At 40.0% G+C, this 19,014-nt stretch overlaps 1 long non-coding RNA gene across 1 annotated transcript; it reads right to left on the minus strand.

The window, feature by feature from the left end:
- Positions 1-3,088: 3,088 nt before the first annotated feature.
- Positions 3,089-4,118, minus strand: LOC118469769 (uncharacterized). Its single transcript, XR_004846729.1, has 2 exons — positions 3,906-4,118; positions 3,089-3,827 (listed from the first exon to the last, which is right to left on the minus strand). It is a non-coding gene; the product is annotated as an uncharacterized LOC118469769 (long non-coding RNA).
- Between the last annotated feature and the right edge of the window lie 14,896 nt (positions 4,119-19,014).

Here is a 19,014-nt window from a genome sequence, read left to right on the forward strand (position 1 = left end):
CTGGGAACGCACAGAATCTGGAACAAATAGACGGTTAGTAGGGCCGTTACCTGGGTCTGGCTGATGTTGAAGTGCCTCCCGGACCTTAGCCTCTATCTGCCAAGTCAGGGCGGCCACCAAGCAGGAGTTCGGAAGGATGGCTTCGGGAGTCTTGGGTTCATCAGAGCAGGTAAACTGTCGAGATAAAGCATCAGGCTTAACATTACGGGAACCTGGTCGATATGATAGGGTAAAATTAAATCGGCCGAAAAACAGGGTCCACCGGGCCTGGCGTGAGTTCAGGCGTTTTGCAGATTTAACATATTCCAAGTTTTTATGGTCAGTCCACACCACAAAAGGTTGTTCAGTACCCTCTAGCCAGTGTCGCCATTCCTCTAATGCCAGCTTCACAGCGAGCAGTTCCCTGTTTCCAACATCATAATTTCGCTCGGCGGGGGTTAGACGACGAGAGAAAAAAGCACATGGGTGTAATTTCTGGTCGTGGGGGGAGCGCTGGGAGAGGACGGCGCCAACTCCGGAGTCCGAGGCATCCACCTCCACTACGAACTGTAACGAAGGGTCCGGCTGGATGAGGATGGGGGCGGAGGTGAACCGATTCTTTAGTTCCTGGAAGGACTGCCCGGCATCCTCCGTCCAGGTGAATGGCCGAGCAGTTGTGGTGAGAGCTGTGAGGGGTGCAGCGACCCTACTAAAATCTCTAATAAAACGTCGATAAAAGTTCGCAAAGCCCAGGAAGCGCTGGAGCTGTTTTCGGTTCTCAGGAACTGGCCAGTCCTGAACCGCCGAAAGTTTCCCAGGGTCCATTTTAATCTCTCCTGGGGAAATAACAAAACCTAAGAATGAAATAGTGGAGGCATGGAACTCACATTTCTCCGCTTTCACAAAGAGACGATTCTTTAGCAGCCTCTCCAAAACCTGCCGTACATGACCAACGTGTTCCTCCAAGGAACGAGAGTAAATGAGGATATCGTCTAGGTACACAAAAACAAAACGATTTAGCATGTCTCTAAGTACATCATTTATAAGGTTCTGGAAAACAGCAGGAGCGTTGGTAAGGCCGAAAGGCATCACTAAATATTCAAAATGTCCTAACGGGGTATTGAAAGCAGTCTTCCACTCATCCCCCTTGCGAATTCGGATAAGATGATAGGCATTTCTAAGGTCCAATTTAGTAAAGATAGTCGCACCTTGGAGGGGGGTGAAAGCGGAGTTTAGCAACGGTAAGGGGTAAGAGTTCTTTACTGTGATTGCATTTAGTCCTCGGAAGTCAATGCAGGGACGTAGAGACTTGTCCTTCTTGTCGACAAAAAAAAATCCAGCTCCTACTGGGGAGGAAGAGGGATGAATTATTCCTGCATTAAGGGACTCACGAATATAGGTCTCCATGGCTGTTTGTTCTGGTTTTGAAAGGTTGTATAGTCGGCTGGTAGGCAGAGTAGCATCCTTTAATAGTTCAATAGCACAGTCGTAGGGTCTGTGGGGCGGTAAAGACAGTGCAAGATCTTTGCTAAAAACTGGGGCGAGATCATGATACTGTGTAGGTACAGCTTCTAAATTCACAGGTTTAGAGATCTTAGAATGTTCTGAGGCAAGGGGCGGCAAGGCCGACAGCAAACAGCTCTGGTGACAGGTTGGACTCCAAGAGGTTACTTTCCCTGATTGCCAGTCGAGTTGGGGATTATGCCGTTTCAGCCATGGAAGTCCTAACACAAGAGGGGGCTCAGAATGGTCTAGGACACAGAAAGCTAGTTTCTCTCTATGATTTCCTGCTAGGCAGAGATCTACAGGTACAGTTTTCCTAGAAACTTTAGCTAACCTGAGGCCATTTAAAGAGCGAGCAATTAAGGGCTGATCTAAGGGAACAGTAGGAATCTTTAGCTGCCTTACCAACTCAAAGTCCAAAAAACATTCCTCGGCTCCAGAATCCACCAGGGCTGAGACGGGCAGAGAAGCAGAGCCCCAACTGAGCAAGGACTCCAGCTGAATGCGTGGCGGAGGAGAGGTGGTAGTTCGGCTCACCAGGATCCCCCCGTTCACTGGTGAGCCGTGTCTTTTGGCGGTAGCTTGGGACAGGAGGCAATAAAATGTCCAGATTTCCCACAGTATAAACACAAGGGGGCTTCTCGGCGATGTCTTTTCTCCTCCGGAGTTAATTGGGCACGTCCTAGCTGCATGGGTTCTGGATCGGAGGCGGTAGGAGAAGAGGGGGCCGAACTGGACGTGCGTCGGTGACTGGGAGAGCTGGAACTGGGGCGGACCCACTTCTCCCGTCGTCGTTCTCGGAGACGGTTATCCAGTTTAATAGCGCTTGCGATCCACTGTTCCAAAGTCGAAGCCTCTTCTCTCAAAGCGAGTTCGTCCTTTAAACTCTCATTTAGTCCATTGTAGAAAGACCCACGTAGGGCGACATCATTCCATCCTGCTTCCGCCGCCAACGTGCGGAATTCCCTGGCATATTCAGCCACGCTCCGGGATCCTTGTTTTATGTTCATTAGGCGGGTTGAGGCATCTCTCCCCAGGATGGGATGGTCAAAATTTCTCCTCATTTCTTGAACAAAGGAGGCGTAGGAATGACAAAGGGGCCCCTGTTGCTGCCAAACAGCCGTGCCCCAGTCACGAGCTTCTCCTGCTAAGAGGCTAACTAAAAAGGCTATCCGGGCCTTATCCGTCGTATAGGAGTGAGGCTGAAGGTCGAAAACCAGAGAAACCTGAGTCAAAAATGCTTGACAGGAGTTAAAATCTCCGCTATAACGCTCAGGGAACGGAACATTAGGTTCCTTAACGTTACTGACTGAGGCTGCGGGGGCGACTACAGGAGCGGGTGCGACTGGACGAGCATCTAGTCGGTTAACTCATTCGGTAAGTGAGGAGATCTGCTTATACATAGCGGAATTGCTAGTTGAGAGAGACTGTAACAAGTTGCTATGTTGATCGATCGCAGAGCCCTGACTAAACATAACCTCCTGAATAGTCTTCCCCGAGGCTCCGTCAACCTCGATCTCTTCTCCTGCTGAGCTCATTCTGGCCGGATTGTTCTGTTACGTTTTCTCTTGAGGCTCAGGCGCAGGAACAGAGATTGAGACAGAGCTGAAGCCAACAATAATACTTTTATTGACAAGCGGGGAACCAAAAACTACAACTCCCAGTCGCTGGTCCCCGGAAACAGGAACTTGACAACCACACTCGAAACCAGGGCGAGGGTGTCCCCTAGTGGCGGGCGGACTTGACGAATGTTTCAAAAAGCCAAAACTTAAAGCGAAAGAGCTACTCAGCTCTCTAGAAAACACTATGCAAACTTAAAGCGAAAGAGCTACTCAGCTCACTAGAAAACACTATGCGGACTGAAAAGCGAAAGAGCAACTAAGCTCACTAGAAAACACTATGTAGACTGAAAAGCGAAAGAGCAACTCAGCTCACTAAAAAACTCTGCAGCAAAAGAGCAACTAAGCTCACTTAGAAACACTATGCAGACTTAAGGCGAAAGAGCAACTCAGCTCACTAGAAAACACTATGCGAACTTAAAGCGAAAGAGCTACTCAGCTCACTAGAAAACACTATACGGACTGAAAAACGAAAGAGCCACTAAGCTCACTAGAAAACACTATGTAGACTGAAAAGCGAAAGAGCAACTCAACTCACTAAAGACCTCCACCTGGCTCGTGCTGGGGACGGACTGCTGACTAAGGGAAAGGGTAAGGCAGGGGGGCTGAACGGAAGGTAGAGGCAGCGATGGCGAGTGGGTGGCGAGGTCTCCGGTGTCTGCCAGGAACTGTAGACGTGGGGAAGCCCAAAAAGACGGCTCAGTCGCAGGAGCAGGTGAGGTTCCACTGAAAAGGAGAAAACTCAAATTACAAAGATATCCAACTCTCAGGTTTGGCTAGAGTGAAACAAGCAGCAGAACTGACAATGAGCATTCACAATCCGGCGTCCAAGTGGTGACTGGCGTCTGAATATATAGAGGTGAGGAGGAAGGCTGACTGGCTCCGCCACACCTGTTCCTACTTCCGCTGATGACCCTGATTGTTCACCTGCCGTCGCTGCCACAACACTCTGGATACCTAAAAAGGAGAAAGCACAAAAGGAGGGAGGAGCCCTAGCCAGAGCCTGCTGGAGCAGCCCTGACAACATGTATGTCTATTGATTGATTCAACTGTCAACCACAATTTTATTTGAATTGAAAAACTTCACTTAGTGTCAAATATTTCAATTTGACAAAACTGCAATTATTGCGATTACAAAGCTGTAATTAATTAATTTTTTAATCGCACCCACCACTAGTATATATGTGTATATATATACATATATGTGTATATATGTATATGTATATATATATATATATATATATATATAGACACACATACACACACACACACACACACACACACACACACACATATATATATATATATATATATATATATATATATATATATATATATTAGTGGTGGGACGCGATTAAAAAAAATCTAAATTACAGGCTTTGTAATTAATTAATTGCAATTAATTGCAGTTTTGTCAAATAGCAATATTTGACACAATAAGTAAAGTTTTTCAATTCAAATAAAATTGTGGTTGACAGTTGAATCAATGAATAGACATATACGTGTTTATAATTTCAAATTTATTTAAAAAAAGGAAAATGGGACATATAGAAAGTGGATTTTGATGACTTAAAGCCTGAATTTAGTTGTTTTTTCCACTGTATGGCACATAAAATCAGGCTAAAGCTTGTTTTATGCTTACCGCGTCCGCAAGGTCTGTGCGGCTCCGTGCGGAAAAATTACATCATTTTCACACCCACGCCCCCTCGAGCGGCCTTTCCGTGCAGAAAATTTCCGCTCCGCGCACCTCCACATTTTTCTAACCAACGCGGACGGAAACGCACGGAAAAACATGGCGGAGGACTAAGACCTACTCATTGCTGAAGTCTACAAATACAGACATTTGTATCACTCTTCATACCAAGAACACCAGGACAGCAAACTAATTTCCAATTCCTGGCGTGAAATAGCAGCTGCACTCGGAAAAGAGGAGGAGTGGGCCAAAAAAACGTGGAAAAACCTGAGGGACAGATACGTGAAGGTCAGGAAGAGCACAAAAGGGCGAAGTGGAGACCCAGGAGGACACACACACGTCCCGGGGATCTTGACAGAGCTGAGCTGGCTGTCCAGCTTTATAAAACATAGGGAAACAGAGTCAAATTTCCCTGCAGAAGAGGTAAGTGTATTGATAATTACATTGTAGTAGAAAGCTAACTGCTGAAATGCAGATATTCAGTAAAACTAATTAACTGTTTCAGTAAAAAATAATTATATTTAATATATATTTAAAGGTTGCTGTGGAGGAGTTGGACAGGGAGGTCCTGTCTCCATCCCCGCTGAATGCGGCCAATATGGCAACAGTCTGCTCGTCGGGCCTGGGCCTCTCCCAGGCCTCACCTTCGCCTTCCTCTGTGTCCTCAAACGGCTCCTCAACCCTGGACTACCCCGTTGAGCAAGTTGTGGGACACAGGGCTCCAGCTTCACCTGGTGGTAGGTGCTTTTTTGTGTATTTATGTCAGGCTGGCTGCTGCCAGGCCGAGTTAGTGCCCTCCCCTCTCCTTCCTCCTGCCTGTTAGGGCAGCCCAGCAGCAGAGAGGAAGCAACAGGTGTTCCCCATCAGCCACAATCAGCAGCTCAGGGGGTGAAACGGATCAGCCTCCTCCAGCTCACTATAAAACCGGACACAACCCAGCTCTCATCGTGGGAGCGTAAAACAAAAATGGAAAATGGAAAACGAAAATGAAAGACGGAAAAAGAAGGAACGAGGTATTGCTGCTGGACCCACCCGTTCCTGCCGTGTGTGCTGAAGGCACTGGACCCTGGACCTTGGACTCTCCGAGCTGAGGAGACACTCACCTGTGCTGCTTATGACCCTGGCTGCCTCAGCTGTGAGCCAGTTTGAAGATTCCCCATGTATTTCGTGAGTTAGTTGTTTTGCCTTAGTTTTTGCTCTAGTTTGGAGAAGACTCTGTTTGTAAAAAGACTTCGTTTGTAGTTACCTCTCGCTAGCCGGCTAGGCTTAGGTTTAGTTGAGAGTATTTGTTAGATTTGTCTTTTTCTCGCCTGGGTGTTACCTACCGCGAGTAGAGATACCGTTTGTTCCGGGGATAGTTCCGCCCGGCCCTTAGGTGCCGTTCAGGATTCAGAGCTTGTGCGCTCTACTTTTGTTTAGTGTTTATTTAATCTTCTGTTGTTGTCCCTGAGGACACTATTAATAAACCTGAGTTACACCCTATTCCCGGCTGTCCATTTCCTGCGCCTGAGCTCTCATAACCCACCGTGACAATTTACTTATTACAAAGAACTGGAGTAGCTACTATGTTGTTCTATACTGGAATCCTACTACAGGGTCATATATGTAGTACAATACTAAACTGATGTGCAATATGAACTTGTAGTAGGATACCACAGGTTAATATTGTACTAACTTCAGTAATATAGCATTATAGTATCAGTATTATATTCAGTATTGTACTTGTTTATACATTTCTTATTGTAATGCTTATATCAATTCTGCCTCTCTGCTTAGAACAAAGGAGGGCCTCAAGGACCATGTGGTCAGGGCCACCGCTGAAGAGGAGGAGGCCTGAAGACACAGTTTTAGAGAGGCTCGTCAATCTGGATCAACAGAAAGCAAACCTTAAGGAGACGGACAACACAAGGTTTGCCTCTGTGATGGTGGACATGTTGGACAGAAGGCCGCTAGAACAAAGAGATGCGGTGAAATTAAAACTTTTCAAAGTAATGCGTGATGCTCTCTACCCTAATAGTAGTGTGTAGTGTATTTTAACAATGTCTTGCTGTTGTTGTTTGACTTTTTTTTTTTTTTTTTTTTAACTTTTTTACATTGCACTACAAACAGTTTTCTAGTTTCTTAAATCTCTTTGCACTGGTTTGTAAGTTTAGTACTTTTCTTTTACAATTTTAAACAGTACTTGCACTACAAGCAGTTTTTTTTATCTCTGCACAGATTTCTAAGTTTGTACTTTTCTTTTATATTTCTAAAAAATAATTGCACTACAAGCAGTTTTGTACTTTCTTTATTTTCTTTGTCTTTGTGTACAGAGGTTTTGATTAACCACAGCATGTTATTTAAGTTTTTTGTTTGCAATAAAAAGTGTTGTATTTCAAACTCAAAGCTGTCCTGTATTGTCTTCAGCTCTGTTAAGCATGCCTTTTGTAAGCTCATTCTCCTGCCAGGGTACACATCCCTCTGGTGTCAGGAAGAATGACTTAAAGTCATTTCGCGCTGTGACTGCAGCACGAGTTCCTTGAGCTTTGCCGAGATGGCCAATGTCCAACAAGTTGTTGTAGCCTGCTACCACCCCCCTCCACTCTCCACTCACAGGATCACCAGTTGGTGTTGAGGAATCCATGAACCTGGGTGGGATGTAGTGGGTGGCGGGGGTGTTGCCAGCATATGTGCAGCTTAAATAATTGTGCCCAAACTTTTGCAGACGCCATTATTGTGTTTTCTGTTATTTTGAAAGTGTAAATGATGGAAATAAAATCTCTTTTTTTGACATATTATAAGAATGTCTCACCTGTAATTTGATGCCTTTTGGAGATGTTTCCGTCTTTCCTTGGCTTCTTTATGCACATTAATACAAATTTTTACCTGGGGTGCCCAAACTTTCGATCCCCACTGTATATGTATTAGCTGCTGCTAGCTGTGAGCAAATGTTAGCTGCTAGGTGTAGCTAGTTACTGTAGCTTGTTAAAAATAATAGGCTTCTTCAATAAAAACAAAAACAAAGCAACATTAAAGTTTTTAGCCCAGCAGGATAAGCATAAGAAAACTAGAGTTACATAGGTACTGCAAGCTGCTAACAAATGTTAGCTGTTAGGTTCATGTATTAACTGCTGCTAGCCGTGAGCAAATGTTAGCTGGTAGGTGTAGCTAGTTACTGTAGCTTTTTAACAAGACAACAGGCCTCTTCAATTAAAAAAACAAAAAAGTGGCATTAAACAAAGTTCTTAGCTCACCAGGCTAAACATAAGAAAACTAGAGTTACATAAGTACTGTGAGCTGCTAGAATATGTTAGCTACTAGCTACATGTAGTAACTGCCGCTAGCCATGAGCAAATGTTAGCTGCTAGATGTAGCTAGTTACTGTAGCTTGTTAATATAATAATGGGCCTCTTAAATAAAAAAACAAAAACGAAGCAACACTAAAGTTTTTAGCTCACCAGGATAAACACAAGAAAACTAGATCTACATAGGTGCTGCCAGCGGCTAGCAAACGTTAGCTGTTAGATACATGTATTAGCTGCTGTTAGCCATGAGCAATTGTTTGCTGCTAGGTGTAGCTAGTTACTGTAGCTTTTTAACAAAATAATCGGCCTCTTTAATAAAAAATAGCTAAACAAAGCAACAGTAAACACAGTTTTAAACTCACCGGGGTAAACACAAAAATACTGGAGTTATATAGGTACTGCGAGCTGCTAGCAAATGTTAACTGCTAGCTACATGTATTAGCTGCTGCTAGGTGTAGTTACTGTAGCTTGTTAACAAAATAATAGGCCTCTTCAGTGAAAAAACAAAAAACATAGCGACATTACACCAACTTTTTTAGCTCACCAGGATAAACATAAGAGTTACATAGGTACTGCCAGCTACTAGCAAACATTAGCTGCTAGCTATACTGTTATCTCCCTAACTGTTAATGTTATAGCTAGCAAACTACATCTGTGTTTATAAAAGCTGCAAGTTAGCTAAATTCAAGCAGATCAAAGTGTGCAAAATATGTCATTATCATGTTATCAACAAAACTTTACAAACAGCAGCTAGCTCAAGTGCCACTAGTAGTTTATTTTGCTCCATGTTTGTCAAAGTTAGCTTAATGCTAATCATTAGCATCTCTCATCTTTGTTTACCTCAAGTTCCCCAATATCTTCATTCTCATTTACTTCCATCTCTCTCTGTCAAACTTCAGTTACTTACAGATCATTGTAGGTAAACAACAGTCTATAAGTAAAATAAAGAATGACAACTGGAAGTTTCATCCTAAAAATTCTTGGGATTAATTCTTGGGATTAATGTCTGGGATTAAAGTTGTAAATTTACAAGAAAAACAATCACAAACTAACAAAAAAGAAAATAATGGAAAATTTGTGAATCACAAATTTTTTGTCATTTTTCTTTCACTTTTTTTAATCTGATAATAGACTACCTCCTTACTATTGTACCTGTAGTTATCAAATCAAATTATACTTTAAAATCAGATTCAGCTGTAAGAAAACGAGAAGGGTATGTCTGCAGAGCCGGAGGCTGTACCGAGAGGGCTGCACCGAGAGGGCTGCACACTTCCAGTCGCATGTTTCGAGCATTTTTTTAAAGTTTACCACAATAGATGGTCACTGTAGTGCACAACTTACATGCACAACATGAAAACTGATTTAAACGAGAAAGTAGTTTTACTTTAACATTGTGTTGTTCAGTCATCCTGCTGCTCGCTGTGAATAAATTGGAATTATTCCGTTGGATGGTGTCCTGTTGGCTCACTGGATGATGTTGGCTGTGATCAGGAGTCACATTCAGCTCATCAAATGTTTCCTGCTCTCGTTTCATTCTGCTGCTGCCTCCTAGTAAAGCAGCGACGCTTCACCTGAACAGCGAACACACAAATACAGACGACAGGGAGGCTGCAGTCAGCAACACTCTGTAGCATCGTCTCTTTGGGGAGTCGCAGCAAAAACACTCCTGCAGACGAAGCTTCGCGTTCTGACCCAGCTCTGAAAGAAGATCTCAGTGTTCCAGGCTCACATCTGAGTGATCCAGATGGTGGAACAAGCTGAAGCTATTTGAAACCAGCAATAAACCATCGGCATGTGATGGAAAAGGAAGAATTCAAGGTTCAGGTCTGTGTACAAAATAATAATTACTGTTTCAAGTATGATTTGGAAAAAAGCAAAAATGCTTTTCTAAGTTCGTCCGACAGTCTGGAGCAAAAACACAGAAGTAACATACAAAAAAAGAGTCGTGACATTGTTGTTAATACAGCACATTTAAAATAACAGCTATTGGGTCAAAGTACTTTACAGTGAAAAATAAATTTACAAAAGCATATGACTGGTGTTACAAGTAAAAATAATCAGGTAAAAATTCAGTGGAAAATGTAGCACAGTTGGTTGGAAAATGGTTGAAATGTGTGGAAAAACTAAAAAAACAAATATCTGTGAAATAGTTTGATTTTTAGCTGATCCAAATACAGTAAAACCAAGTTATTTTACGGTCACACACTAAAAGTTACTAGTCGTGAAAATACAGGTTTTTCATGTGAACATTATGCACAATTTTAGACTGTTTTACTTGTTTTGTGAATTTAACTGAATTATTTACTGAAACAACAGCTAAAACAATAACAACAGGCTAAAGCTAAAACAACAAGCTAAAGCTAAAACAACAACAACAAGGTAAAGCTACAACAACAAGCTAAAACAACAGGTTAAATATAAAACAACAAGCTAAAGCTACAACAACAAGCTAAAGGTACAACAATAAGCTAAAACAACAGCAACAACAGGCTAAATCTAAAACAACAACAAGCTAAAGCTACAACAACAAGCTAAAGCTACAACAACAACAAATTACAACAACATCAAGCTAAAGCTACAACAAACTAAAGCTTCAACAACAACATGCTAAAACAACAGCAGCAAGCTAAAATAAAAGAACAAGCTAAAACAATACGTCAAAGTAACAATGATGACAAGTTAATTCTACAACATCAAGCTAAAGCTACAACAAACTAAAGCTTAAACAACAACATGCTGAAGCTACAACAAGCTAAAACAACAACAACAACAACAGGCTAAAACTAAAACAATAACAAGCTAAAGCTACAGCAACAAGCTGAAGCTGTAACAAGTTACTACATCAACAAGCTAAAGCTACAAGTTACAACAACAACATGCTAAAGCTACAGCAACAAAAACAACACACTAAGACAACAAGCCACAACAACATGTTAAAACAACAACAACAAGCTAAAACAACAATAAACTAAAACAACAACGATAAGCTGAAGCTACAACAACAAGCTAAAACAAAATATATATATAAACTGAATATGCAATAAAACTAATTATGTTTTGAACATTTTGTTGTTTGCTTACAGATTTTTTTTTCCTGTTTTGGTAAAATACAGGTCACAAGTGAAATAAAAAATAATAAAGAAACAGTATAAATACATGTTAACCATGTATTTATTTACATGTTAACCATGTATTTATATGTTAATTGTCAAAAATGCCAAAATCTGTGCATAAATATTTATAAATTTGTTCATTTAACATTCACAACACCATTTTTAACCATATTTTTCCTGGCATTCTCTGACTTCCATCTGGGTTTTTGTTTGTTTATTTTAGACAAATTTTGTTTTTCTAGTGTATAATATACATAATAAGGCTGCGATCCTACAACCTACAAACTAGCATCAGATCTTATTTGTGAAACTGTCTCTTCTATATCAGCCTGTAAAGTCACACCATCCACAGTCTTTATTATTATAACCAGAAGTTCCAGCTTTGTGGGTTTCACCTGTAAAACCTTCCTACAAGGGGGATGCAGGCGACAGAAAGGAGACATTTACAGAGCTCCTCTCTCTGTGCCGTTTTTTACTGTAAAGTAAATACCAACTGATTGAATCCGAGCTGCTCCTCATTTTCCTTGTTGACCCGTTGCAGCAGGTCACCGGGAGCCCAAGGCTCCCGGTGACCTGCTCAATTAATTAACTGCTCAATTAATTAACTCAAACTCATCATTCTACAAGTGTTCCCTTTTTCCATCATTTACTAAGATTTAGAGGTTCACAGTTTTAAAAAAGAAAAAGAAAAATTACAGATAATTAGTAAAATCAAAGACAAAAATATGAATTTACCTGTTAATTGTTTAAGATAAAAAGGCCAAAATTGTTAACACCATCCATTTTATATATTATTTTTTACTGTCTATACATCAATTATATATATTTTAGTTTTTTGCTATTATTTTAAAAAAAGATATTTAGGATTTTTTACAAAAGGAGAAAAAAAATGATTGATTATTGTGAACCAGTTTTTAAATTATTATTACTTTTAAATCACAGACAATATCTAGTAAGATCACAGAAAAAAAGTATTAATTTACATTATATATAGGCCAGTCAAGTTCATCCACACCAGACTCTGTCATCCATGTCTTTATGGACCTTGCTTTGTGCACTGGTGCACAGTCATGTTGGAAGAGGAAGGGGCCAGCTCCAAACTGTTCCCACAAAGTTGGGAGCATGGAATTGTCCAAAATGTCTTGGTATGCTGAAGCATTCAGAGTTCCTTTCACTGGAACTAAGGGGCCAAGCCCAGCTCCTGAAAAACAACCCCACACCATAATCCCCCCTCCACCAAACTTTACACTTGGCACAATGCAATCCGACAAGTATGGTTCTCCTGGCAATCGCCAAATCCAGACTGGTCCATCAGATTGCCAGATGGAGAAGCACGATTCGTCACTCCAGAGAAGGCGTCTCCACTGCTCTAGAGTCCAGTGGTGGCTGCTTTACACCACTGCATCCCACACTTTGCATTGCACTTGGTGTTGTATGGCTTGGATACAGCTGCTCGGCCATGGAAACCCATTCCATGAAGCTCTCTGCTGAAGCACTGTTCTTGAGCTAATCTGAAGGCCACATGAAGTTTGAAGGTCGGTAGCGATTGACTCTGCAGAAAGTTGGCCACCTCTTGGCACTATGCGCCTCAGCATCCGCTGACCCCGCTCCGTCAGTTTACGTGGCCTACCACTTGGTGGCTGAGTTGCTGTCATTCCCACACACTTCCACTTTCTTATAATACAGCTGACAGTTGACTGTGGAATATTTAGGAGCGAGGAAATGTCACGACTGGATTTGTTGCACAGGTGGCATCCTATCACAGTTCCACGCTGGAATTCACTGAGCTCCTGAGAGCGACCCATTCTTTCACAAATGTTTGTAAAAGCAGTCTGCATGCCTAGGTGCTTGATTTTATACACCTCTGGCCATGGAAGTGATTGGAACACCTGATTGTGATTATTTTGATGGGTGAGCTAATACTTTTGGCAATATAGTGTATATATATATATATATATATATTTATACATATATATATATATATATATATATATATATATATATATATATATATATATATATATATATATATATATATATATATATATATATATATACATATATATATATTACATTTTTGAAATTATTTTTAAAAAGATATTTAGGATTTCAAAAAATTGAAAAAAACTCAGTTACAATGAACCTGTTATTTTACAAATTTATCCAGTTTTTTAAATTATTTTTTTAAATAACATAATATCTATTAAAATCACAGAAAAATAAATTACATGTTCATTGTTTAAAAAACAAAACAAACAAACAAAAAAAAAAAAACAGGCCAAAACTGTCAACATCATCTATTTAATGCAATATCTGTATTTTTACAAATAGTTACTTTCTGTTTTACAATGTTTGGTGGTAAAAACTCTTTTTTTTTTTTATACTGTTTTTAAATCGACTATGCATAAATATCCACACTTTTCAGATTTTTATGTGTAAAAAGTCTCTAACACCATGTATCATTTTCCTTCCACTTCACAATTACGCACTACTTTGTGTTGGTCTATCGCATAAAATCCTGATAAAATACAGTCAAGTTTGTGCTTGTAACGGGACAAAATGTGGAAAAATTGAAGGAGTGTGACCAGTTTTGTAAGGCACTGTATATTTATTATGTATATGCTCCTACTGGCTCAGATTACGCTAAACCACTAAATATGGTGCTACACTATGCAGACGACACACTCATTTACATCAACTTTCCACAGTCCAATACTAATGATCAGTACTTGCACAAAACCAATCACTGACTGGATGTGGCAGAATTTCCTTCAAATAGAGAAAGACAGAAGTGAAGTGATTGTTTGTGAAGTCATAGAAGAACCGTCATCAATTCAAGTGGTAATGAAGCCACGTTAAAATAGTAACTCAATCAGTCAACTGCCACCTGAAGATCTTCTATTAATACAATTTTAATTAGCCATTGCTAGCACTGTTTTAAATTATTATTGTTGGTTGATTTCTTGTACTAAATATGAAGGGTTAACTTCTATATTCCTATCTGATTTTATCAAAACAGGCATTATGTTGTCACATCAGCTCTAATTTCCAACATCATTATCTGTATTTCTGCTTTAACTTGTTTCATTTTGGAAAGAAGAAGACAAATCTCATGCCTGATTCCTCCCAGAGCAACATGGTAACACAGTTATGGAGGATAGCTGGTAAAAGCAGGTTTTCCTTGGGGACTTTGAGGATGTAGAGGATGAATCTATGTGACCTGCTGCTTCAGTTTCTTCACCATTTATCTCCGCTGCTCCACAACGAGGCTGGTTTTCTTTTTCTTTTCTCCTGTTCTGGGATTTAGTGCAGAAACGATGAGTGAAGACAGAAGCCGTTTGTCTTCATTTCTGCAGACGTGACTCCAGAATGTGACATTTAGTGCAGCAGCTGACATTAAATGAGTGTGATAGAATATATGTGACATGGTGTCGGCCTCGCCTCCCTTTAACAGCACCAAGGAGAAACATGAAATCAAACATGGATCCCGGAGAGCAGAGGCATTATGAGAACCTGATATTTATCTGTTATGTAACAGAGGTCTTTTAAATGCACATAATATCTCTGAAATTATAGAATGTGGGTTTAAATACATGCTGCCTTCTCCTGGTTTCAGACACTCATAGTGATCTGATCAACATATAGTACAGTTTATAGTATATTTTTCCTCGACATTCCTGTCATTTATGATGCATCTTATATTTACTGAGCCTTTTTTATCAATATTTATGTCGTTATCTAAAAGTCAAAGAAAGAGTCTTAATTTACATGTGAGTTATTTAAAAAAGTTTAAAACAGGCAAAAACTGTCAACATCAACCAATAGTAATTTGCTTTTTTACAATATTTGGTGGTGAAACAACTGTCTTTTAAATCAGCAAAAAATATAACTATTTTACAGTTTTAAAAATCTCAGACAATATCTACTAAAATCACAGAAAGAAAGTATTAATTTACATTTTAAAAAAGTGTTTGGTGGTAAAACAGCATTTTTTATGGTCTATAAATAAGCAAAAAAAATATAGATTTTTGCTGTGGTAGATACAACATATGTTAAGGATTTGAAAAATGGAAAAAGAAAAGGCACATTTTTTAACCAGTTGTTTTACAGATTTTCAGTTTATTTGTTAAAAATCACAGATAATATCTAATGAAATCGCAGAAAAAACACATTAATTTACATGTTAGTTATTTTTTGACATAGTGTTTGGTGGGAAAACTAAATTGATTTTTACTGTCCTTAAATCAGCAAACAAAAAATTTAAAAAGTTTGTCATGATATATGAAAAAAGTTAAGGTATGATGTTTTTCTTAATAGATGTAAATTATTTTTAATTTGTTATTTTACAGATTTTCACAGTTTATTTAAAAAAACAGATAATATCTAGCAAAATCACAGAAAATAAACATAAATTCACGTTAATTACTGAAAAAAACAAAAAACATCCCCCAAAACAGGTCAAAAACAGTCAACAGTAGCTACTAAATACAATATCTGTATTTTTGCAAAAAGTAACTTGTAGTCTTACCATGATTGGTAGGAAAACGATATTTTACTGTCTTTATGATTAATGACATATAATATCTAGTAAAATCCCAAAAAAAGCATTAATTTACATTTTAATAGGCCCAAAACTGTAAGGTATGTCCTCATCAATTATCTATATTTTTTCAAATCTAAACTTGTTGTAACATCACCAGTCTGTACTCTATGTAATGATGACCAGATTGGGTCATTTATGCATATGTACTGGGACTGTAAAAACATAAAATCTTTTTGGGAAATGGTCTCTTCCTCGGGCTGCACAGTGGGTAGTGGTTAGCACTTTCACCTTGCAGCGAGAAGATCCCTGGTTCGCGTCCCGGCTTTCCCGGGACCTTTCTGCATGGAGTTTGCATGTTCTCCCTGTGCATTGTTGTGAAGCACGGAGATATGGGATCCCAGAATCAGTCATTTATAAGGGCTGACTGTGATCTCATAGTAGAGGGTGTTGAGAAACATGGAGGTATGAGATCCCAGAATCAGCCACAAGGGGGAGACTCTGGCAGAATAACAGCTAAATAAGGGAACATTGTGATATTATAACCTGTGATTTATAACTGATTCATGCTATAACCTAATAAATGTGTTAAAGCTAACACAAATACCTATTTTTATAATCTTTGTTTAAGAAGTAACTAAGTCAGAACAGCAACTCACTGTGAAAAGTGATGTTTTTGGTTACCAGGGAAACTGATGTTTTTGATAGATATGACCAATATGAGGAACTAATGCTTTATTAAATGGAAATGCTTTTAAGAGTTTTGATTACTATGAAACTGAGATGTTTTAGAAAGAGTTTTGATTACTGTTAAACTAAGGTTTTTAACTTAGTAATGAAGTGAGAAGTCAAGAGCTAAGGTGAACTGGGGTCAAGTGTTCACAGTAAAGGTTATTAACCTCGAAATAGACGTCAGGGATTTTTGTGAGTCTGACATCTGTTTCCTGAGCGGAGGCCTGCTCTGAGCTGCAGATGGAACAAATACATTAATAGAGAGGTGAGACTGAGTGGAAGGGTCCAAACAGTCCAAACAGTTTCAGTTCCTCAAACATGGAGGGGTCTTAGGATGAGTTGGGGGGGAGCTGGTGGAACAGTCCAGAATAGATGGATTTAGTTCCTCCAGAGCACGCAGAGGCCACGAGGTCAGTGGATGGGAGAGTGCACGAGTAAGGAGGGGGATGGATGCTGTCATCATGTATGTTAATTAAGTGTGCAGTTCTTGCATATGCAAAAGGTTCAGTTGTTGTATAAATTGCACTGGATCGAGACACGAGTTGGGAGTCGTTGCGAAGTGGTCACTCGTTGCAAGCCAGGGTAGAAATGCTCTGAGCAAAGGGGATTTTACCACGTAACTCGGAAGGGGGACTCAACATGATCTGCAAAGGAATATCTGTTCTATTGGAATTATGGACTGAAGGAGTGCACTTTCTGCACTGTTTGAGGATTACGAAAGACTGTGATCTAAAAATAACGCTGACTGAAGGAATATTACTGAACTCTACTATTTCCAAAAGGATTAACACCAGAGTGGATTATAACAAAGTTTTATTGGGCCAAACAACATAAAGGATACAAGCAGATCTAAATCGGGACTGAACTCTCTCTCCACCTCCCCCCTGGAGCAGAGCCCCAGTGGGGCGTCGGTCTTCAGGTGAGCAGCCAGGTGAGGCCACACCGTCTGCTCTCCCCCTCCAAATTACATAGTTTGGGTGATTATCGCTCTTCTTAGATAAAAGCATAGTTCCAGTTAGGGGTCATATTAGAGGATTGTTATAGAAATTAATGTTTAATTGGTTGTCTGATGATTTATGGGCTATTGCTATTTTCCTGCTGAAATTTTATAATAAAGCATTTATCCTGCAATTAAAGTTAACAGATTGGAAATTCTATTTATTTTTATCATGATGATGAATTAACCACATATATCTTCTCAGTTTGTAAAAAATCAGCTTATTGTGTGCATTACATCTAAAACTGGTTCTGTCGGATTACCTATTCGTTGAAGCCAGGGGTGGCCTTTTTTAAACTTATCCTTGGGGTTAACCAGTCCTTAACCTCTGCCGTTAACAGACGTGACTGGTATTTAATTTGGCCATTCGAAAGTGGCTACTCAGTTGAGTTAGTTATCAGTGGAAGCAGGATAGGCGTCTGGATGGAGGCAGTTAGAAGCTAGGCGAATTTTCTCGCTTACCAGCTTAAAAACGTTCCTCAGATCCCATCTGGGTTGCATCATATGGGCTACGGGAACCGGACCCGTTAGATGGAGAGCTGGTCCAGTAATTCTCTGATAGTTAATTAATTAATTTGATTGATTTAGGAGGTTACTGGCCCTAGGATTCAACAGCATGCGTGGGTTTTCTCCGGGTACTCCGGCTTCCTCCCACAGTCCAAAAATATGCTGAGGTTAATTGATCATTCTAAATTGCCCGTAAGTGTGAATGTGAGAGTGATTGTCTCTGTATGTAGCCCTGCGACTGACTGGTGACCTGTCTAGGGTGTCCCCTGCCTTCGCCCGAGTCGGCTGGGATAGATTTCAGCCCCCCCCCCCCCCCGTGACCCTAATGAGGATTAAGCGGTGTATAGATAATGGATGGATGATCTCTTCCTCACTATCAGAGGCCCTGAACATCACACTTCCATGTACACCATCTGTATTACTTCTGAACGACACCTGAGATCTCAACCTAAACAGATCACAATCATCTCTTCTTTTAACTGGAATAACAGCAGCCAAAAAAATTTTGGTGCAAAGGTGGAAACACCAAACACACTATCAAGACAACAATGGATAGTGACCTATTTGGACATTTTGAACATGGAACTGTCTGTTGCTAGAATGCATGGATCAAAAGCAAGAACAATCGCAGCCTGGCAAGATCTGATTGAAAGGGTTAAAACGTGGCTATAAATACCAGCTTAAAAAGAAGCTATCAATGGACTCACCATAACTAACCTGTGCTCTCTACATGTTACTAAACTAAGGTTGCTTTTGATTGTTTACATGTTTAACTCTGAAGATGTGTAAGCCTGCTTGGGGGCTAGGCTGTTTCGTTGTTCTAGTATCTGTATTTGAGTAAAAGAAGGAAGATGGTGAAGTGAACAATCATAGTTGCAATTAATTCTTGACTAGTTGTGATTAATTCATGTATCAATCACATGATATAAAAAGAAGAGAAGAAAAGGGGGAAGAAAAGACAGGAAAAAGAAGGAAAAAAGGGAAAAAGAACAGGAAGAGGAAAAAGGGAAAAGAATTTAAAAAAAATGTATCAATGGTTAAGTGTAG

Source organism: Amphiprion ocellaris, chromosome 22, assembly GCF_022539595.1.
Source record: "Amphiprion ocellaris isolate individual 3 ecotype Okinawa chromosome 22, ASM2253959v1, whole genome shotgun sequence".
Taxonomy (NCBI): Eukaryota; Metazoa; Chordata; class Actinopteri; family Pomacentridae; genus Amphiprion; species Amphiprion ocellaris.